This window comes from Lissotriton helveticus, chromosome 4_1 (genome assembly GCF_964261635.1).
Source record: "Lissotriton helveticus chromosome 4_1, aLisHel1.1, whole genome shotgun sequence".
NCBI classification, from domain to species: domain Eukaryota; kingdom Metazoa; phylum Chordata; class Amphibia; order Caudata; family Salamandridae; genus Lissotriton; species Lissotriton helveticus.
The window spans coordinates 1,728,186,305-1,728,192,339 of NC_136063.1; the positions used below are offsets into that span (position 1 = coordinate 1,728,186,305).

The 6,035-nt window shown below is 45.4% G+C and overlaps 1 long non-coding RNA gene across 1 annotated transcript; it reads left to right on the forward strand.

Annotated features, from left to right (window-relative positions):
* The first annotated feature begins 434 nt into the window (after positions 1 to 434).
* Positions 435 to 5,693, forward strand: LOC144829341 (uncharacterized). The gene is made up of 3 exons (XR_013610636.1): positions 435 to 586; positions 4,571 to 4,675; positions 5,311 to 5,693. It is a non-coding gene; the product is annotated as an uncharacterized LOC144829341 (long non-coding RNA).
* Positions 5,694 to 6,035: the final 342 nt, after the last annotated feature.

Genomic DNA, 6,035 nt, shown 5'->3' on the forward strand with positions numbered 1-6,035 from the left:
TGCTTTTCATGCTCCGCCCCTCGTGGCTACACCCCTTTTTCCTGTGCCACACCTTCACCCCCAATTGCTGGGTTCCCGGGGCAAATATTTTCCAGTGCTAGCACTGTTTGGTTTACAACTGCGTGGCTTTCGTTTCAAATATGGGCAGGGGCCATAACCTAATCAATAATCAAAACGTACGCTCAGATCCTTAGACCGCTCATGCGACCTGACTTTGGAGATTAATCGCCTCCACTTAACGGGGCGCGTCAACTCCCTGCAGAAAACTTCTACAGGTTTTCCATCCTGGGAGGTGTAGTTCACCATCTGGCCAGCGCGGCAGCCGAACGACGGGAAAGTATTCCAATTAACTACCACCTGAAGAGGCGAGATCAGAGAACCCTCGTCCGCCGGTGCACCGCCTCCTGTGCTCCGCAGCCTATCAGAGCGGGGACGCCCGCAGCTGGTCCAATGGTCGACGGGGCTGAGAGTGCCGCGGGGCTTGGCTGCGATATAAATATGGGGGAAGCGGGCGGAGGAGGGCAGACCTGTCTTTGGAATCTTGTAAGCTGTTTCTCGGTGTTGTTGCGGAGTGTGTCCAGATCAGGTGAGCGGAGGGGCGTAGTACTGCTTTTCGCTATCTCGGGGGATTTCCAGAGTTCCAATGTGTTTATAGTAAGCCCTTTGTGGGGTGCATTACCTGGTTGCGCAGCAAAGATTTTCCTTGTATCCGTACCGGTACTCTGCTGCCTGTGGTGGGTGTGGTGCTCTGGGTTATGCGCTCTGACTGAGGTGGTTGTCTTCCTGACTTAAAAAAAATAATATTCCAGTTCTATGTTTGTATCGTTTCCTATACTAATGTATGGTGTGAGTTCCGGGGGGGGGGGGTTGTAGGTGTACGCACATCAATGGTCACTTCAAAGCCCCCAAGCGCAGGGTACTATGACCTAGGTTGCGCCTATGCGCTGTTCTTGAACGAGTGGTGAAATGGCTGCGAGCCTTGGCTTCCTGCACGGGGGTCTTCCTCCACGGTGCTAGGACCTCGTGTTCACGCCTGGCTCCCGCTCGAAGCAGAGGGCTGCTTTGCACGCTCGAGGGCACGGGCCACGCCCCGGCTGCTGAAGGTGGCTGCCCTGGCTTGCAGCGCCCGGACACGCCCTGGCTTGCACTGTTGGCGCCTCGGCCGCACATAGTCTTGCGCAATGTCGGCTCGTTCTGCCCGCCTTAGCAGGCGGGAGACAGTTTGCGGCGATGCGAATCCCTCCCAGCTGGCGCAGAGGGCGCGCTGCAACAGTACGCCCACAGACCTACGAGCAGCGTCGTTTAGACTCGATTAATCAGGGACAATGGGATGTCGCACCGACAGCCGCACATGTTAATGATTAAAGTATCAAGGCGTGTTAATTTGTTTTTAGCCCGGGGGAACCTGACAACTCCTTAAAAGGAGACCCATCGTTTTCTTAACTCGTAGTATTGCAATTCTGTTTTAACTGACCATATTTACCATCATGGATAGTCTGGCGTGCGTACATTTATTTTCTGTCTCTGCCCTTTAGAGGAAGCGTGTTTTTAACACGTTTTATTTTGAATCATTGAAAGTACGATTCCTTATTGCTTGAAGAGTACCCATAACATGGACATACGATTTCGTATTATGCAGCGGTTCCCCAGTTTAATTGGTTCATGACAGACCTCTTTTGTTCACCCCACCGCCCCATAACTTCCACACAAACAGGAAACACTACAGTTGTAGCTACTGTCGAGAACTCTAAAATTGCAAACACGTGACAAACTTGGATACAGCTAAGGTGTAGTGCGTGTCGACCTGTAACGTAAACGTAGTTGCGATGTTTGTCTGACGTGTCCTAGGCACACGCAGTGTGACATGACATTTTACGTGAGTGTGTAAACGCATTAAATCTCCCTACGTAGTTATTACTCGACCTACTGTTTGTCTATCTGTAGCGTTACTTGCTAGAGCTTTAAGTGGGATGAAAAAAATGGGGGTTGGGGGTCTCTAAAAGGGGCGTGGTCTATGATAAGGGCGTGGCTTACAACGCACTAGCTAAAATGTGTGCAGTTTCTGTCACTGCATAGGCCAGACACGATACATATCCTCATATCTACAAGTTAGGACTATTCGCTTCGTCAATGGTGGTTGGTTGCAGAAGATAAATAAGCAGCAACTATGGCTTATTTATAATATTGAAAAAGCTGCCACTTAAAGCCTGGTGACGCCACGAAGAGATCCCGAGAGAAAATCCATTTTTAAAGGATTCCCCACCTGGCATGGCGTCATGCCGTAACTTATCCACTAGTGAGAAGTGACCGCGCGCACATGGATGTCTGCTGTCACTGCAGTCCGGAAACAAAGGACCGCCTGTGCCAGGGCCCTATCGAGCCCTGTGCCGGTAGTCGGCACCGGATACCCGGCCCACTTGAAGCCCTGCATATATCTTTGTAGCCTTCAGGCATGGCCTCGTTTGGCATTCTTGCTTTACAATCTAGAATGTATTCCCTTTCTATTCTAGTTGCAACGTTTCGGCCAGATAACGAGACGCCTACACCACTGTGCCTATCCGGGGCACAGTCTGTGTAATGTAACTTTCACTTATGTGCAGGACCACTAGAATTATGCGGCAGGGTTTTTTTTTTTTCAAGTTGGGCAGCAAGGAAAGGCAAATTATGCTTCATTTCAATGAGATGACTTAGTAATTTTGCACTTTTTACATTCTGTTCATTATGTGCATCTTATTAGTGCCAATTTAATACTCCAGTATAACGAGCAACAGGTGAAAAGTCCAACTTTGCGAAAGGTCTTCTACTGCGATGTTACACCGCGTTTTTGGTTTGTTTTTGTTAAAACCGGCAGGGCATGAATCGTGCTGCAAATCTCCCTGGCCGCACTGTCTCATAATTAGTGGTTCTGCTTCGTGTAAAGCGCCCCACAAACGTCGGATTGAGTGAGCGCTACATGGAACTAACTCATTCTCAAATTCCATCCTGCGTATTCTTTGGCATTACCTGTTTTTTTTCTGTATTGTGACCAATTACTACGTTTACTTTGCCTATGGAGAAATTCCGATACTTGACGCCTCTCATCCTCAGTCTGTGTATAGCATGTCTTTCAGTAGTGACGGGTAGCATTTGCTCATCACTCCTGTGTTGGCGAACGTCTCTAGGTGCGGTTCACTGTAATATGGGGAGCATTTGGTTGCACCTTTGACTGTAGTAATTGGCCCTTAACTTGACAAACTGGTGTGACACTAGCCAGGTTGCACCTTTGCCCCGGTCTAAGCTCACTGATCACGGTAAGATGCCTTGCTTATGGTTTTCTGACGTGCTAGACTGCATTAATTGGAAAAATAGTTTAGTTTATTTGACATCCCAAACTTTTTTATGCAAATAGAACAATTCATAAAAATGTCTTATAAAACGATTAAAATACTTGCAGTTTTGAAGAAGCCCATTATTAATGCTTATCTAAGGACATAATTAAGGCTGCTAACAGTTCTGTTGGTACAGAAGAGGGCAGTCCTAACAAATGACAGGATCGAGGGAATCTTCAACTTAAAGGCTGAAGGCGTGTTTGGGGCTGTGTCCATTAAAACAAGCCTTTGCTATTCAGTGGGTCTTGAGTTTAAGCTATTGGCATTGTAAATGGCAATGCTGTTTGTTTCTCTGATTTGATTAAGACCTAAATTAAAGGCACTGTCGTTTACACTGCCAATAGCTCCAACTCTTACAAATGCGAGACCGATTTCACTTCAAAGAAGCGGGTGCCATTGTCCAGGGCTGCTTTGAAAGTGCCATGGCGCGCTGCATGTTTCAGGAAAGCATGTGGTGCCTGCTGTAGGAGAAACTCGCTAAATAAAATAGTGCTTGCAGACTGCTGTGCAACAGCTGAAGTAAAAGGGCGGGCCAGACCTCATGGGAGGTTACAAATTAAGGCAAGGCGGTACTAAGGAGGGATGAACAAGCCTATTAATGAATCAGAAGTAAGCATTTAGAAGGGACAATGACACTAGCCAATGGCAAATGTGGGTGGGGCTTTAAGTCCATACTACAATACAGCATACCCCGCAGTGCATGCGTTGTCCATTATTTTCTTAAAGGAAGAGTGTCCTACAGAAATGCGAATCGTAATTTTTAGAGACTTGGGTGAGGTTCTCAGAGTTGCTGCTCTAAATCCATATCTTAAATAAGAGGCTCCTGAAACTTCATCTTGGTAGCTTTGCCAGGGGTGGTAAGGACTTTCTTAGAACACTAGTTGTGACCGTTTCTTCACCCAGTTTTTTCTAGGTGATACTTGTACCAAAGGCAATTTCTTAAGTTAGTTGAAAATTACCCTGCTTGTTCATAGCCCAGGGCACCCTTCATTATAAACTGTCTAGCTCTTGTTTGAAGCTGCTACATGTTTTATTGTAGCAGCTCTAGCCAGTCAAATATGCCTTTCTCCTCCAGGATGTAGCTTACCATGTTTACAGTGTATATGTGCTTGTCCGAGCCAGTGTAGCTTTGAGTTGTCTTGCAGTAGGTTTATATTTCGCTAATAAGCTACATCTAGGCTTGATTCCTATTTCTTTTCTAGCCAAAATGTCTGACAAACCTGATATGTCGGAGGTCGAGAACTTCGACCACCAGAAGTTAAAGAAGACTTCCACAAAGGAGAAGAACACCCTGCCTTCAAAGGAAAGTAAGTAATGGGAATGAGCGGTGTGTGGAGTAATTCAGTGTCTTGCCTCATGCCAGCAGTTACTAGGCATACTAATGTGATTCATGCAGAATTGTTAAGTTATGAAGCAATCATTTGATAAGCAAAACAAAGCTTGCAACTGTTGAGGTGTGGGCTATGGAAAGCATTTGTTCTCGGCATGTGGTTTCGGAGAACGGGACCTAGCGATGTTGTCTTGGCGAACTGCATACTTCAGTATTTACTTGGTTATAAACTCTCTCAAAATACTAGCATTACATAAACATTTCATAGAATATTATCTGACGTGGTTTTTGAAGCTAATAATCTCAGTCGCTGTACTAGGGCTTTTGTCTACCCAAAAACCTGTGCAGAAGTTTTTATTTTTTTAAACACGGAGGCTACACGAATGCTGATTATGCTTGTGCTATGCAAAGTGTTAAATGGTGATTCAAAGCATACCATAGGTGCTCTGTAGGAAATGATGCTTGCCTGATTACTGTGAGGATTTCCTGTGTAGTACTTGTAGCCTCGCATATATTCAGCGAGTCTAATTGCATCTGCTACTTGGTAGCTGGTTCACAATCTAGCATAAGCACTGCTCACATTTCTAAATGTTTTAATCTTTGTCTTTTCAGCAATTGACCAGGAGAAGGAGGCCTGCAAGAAATCGTAAAACTAGCATGAAGAACATACTCTGCTTTCTTTTGCTGTGAATACATTAACATCTTTTGTTTGAAATCGTGTATATAAATGCAGCACAAACCAATCACTGCCTGTTTGTATTCAAACACACCCGCTGCGTTGAAAGATGAACCCTTTACCCCATTGATTATAACCCACTCACAGCTGTCTGCTACTCTTGTATACAGTAAGCCTCAATGGAGGATGAGGCTTTAGCCAAAGGATGGCAAGCTTTACCATGTGGGGCCTTTAAAAAGGGATCTGCTTATGTTGTGTGTTCATGGCGTTTTTGTCTTTGTTCAGAAATGTATTATAAGAAATAAATATACTTTTTGGATATGCTTTGTAAGGTTTTTTTTGTTCAGTTATTTGGTGCATGACTCCTGACAATGTCACTATTGGCAACAAATGTATCAATGTCTAGTGACTTATTTGAAGTTTAATACTTCATTGAAGTGTGGCGGCAGGGGGGGGGGATCCAGGCCACAAATCAGGTTACGTGTGTGTATTGGCGCCGGATTTTAAAATGCATTAATTTCAGTATTCTACCTATGAACCGTTCAAGACTGCGTAATTGGACTAGTGCTTGACTTTATGACTAGTGGGTGTTAACACTGCTGTGGAGGCGTTTAAAGAGCAAGGCTGACTTTAGTGTTGGTGGTGCGCAGTACAACCTGTA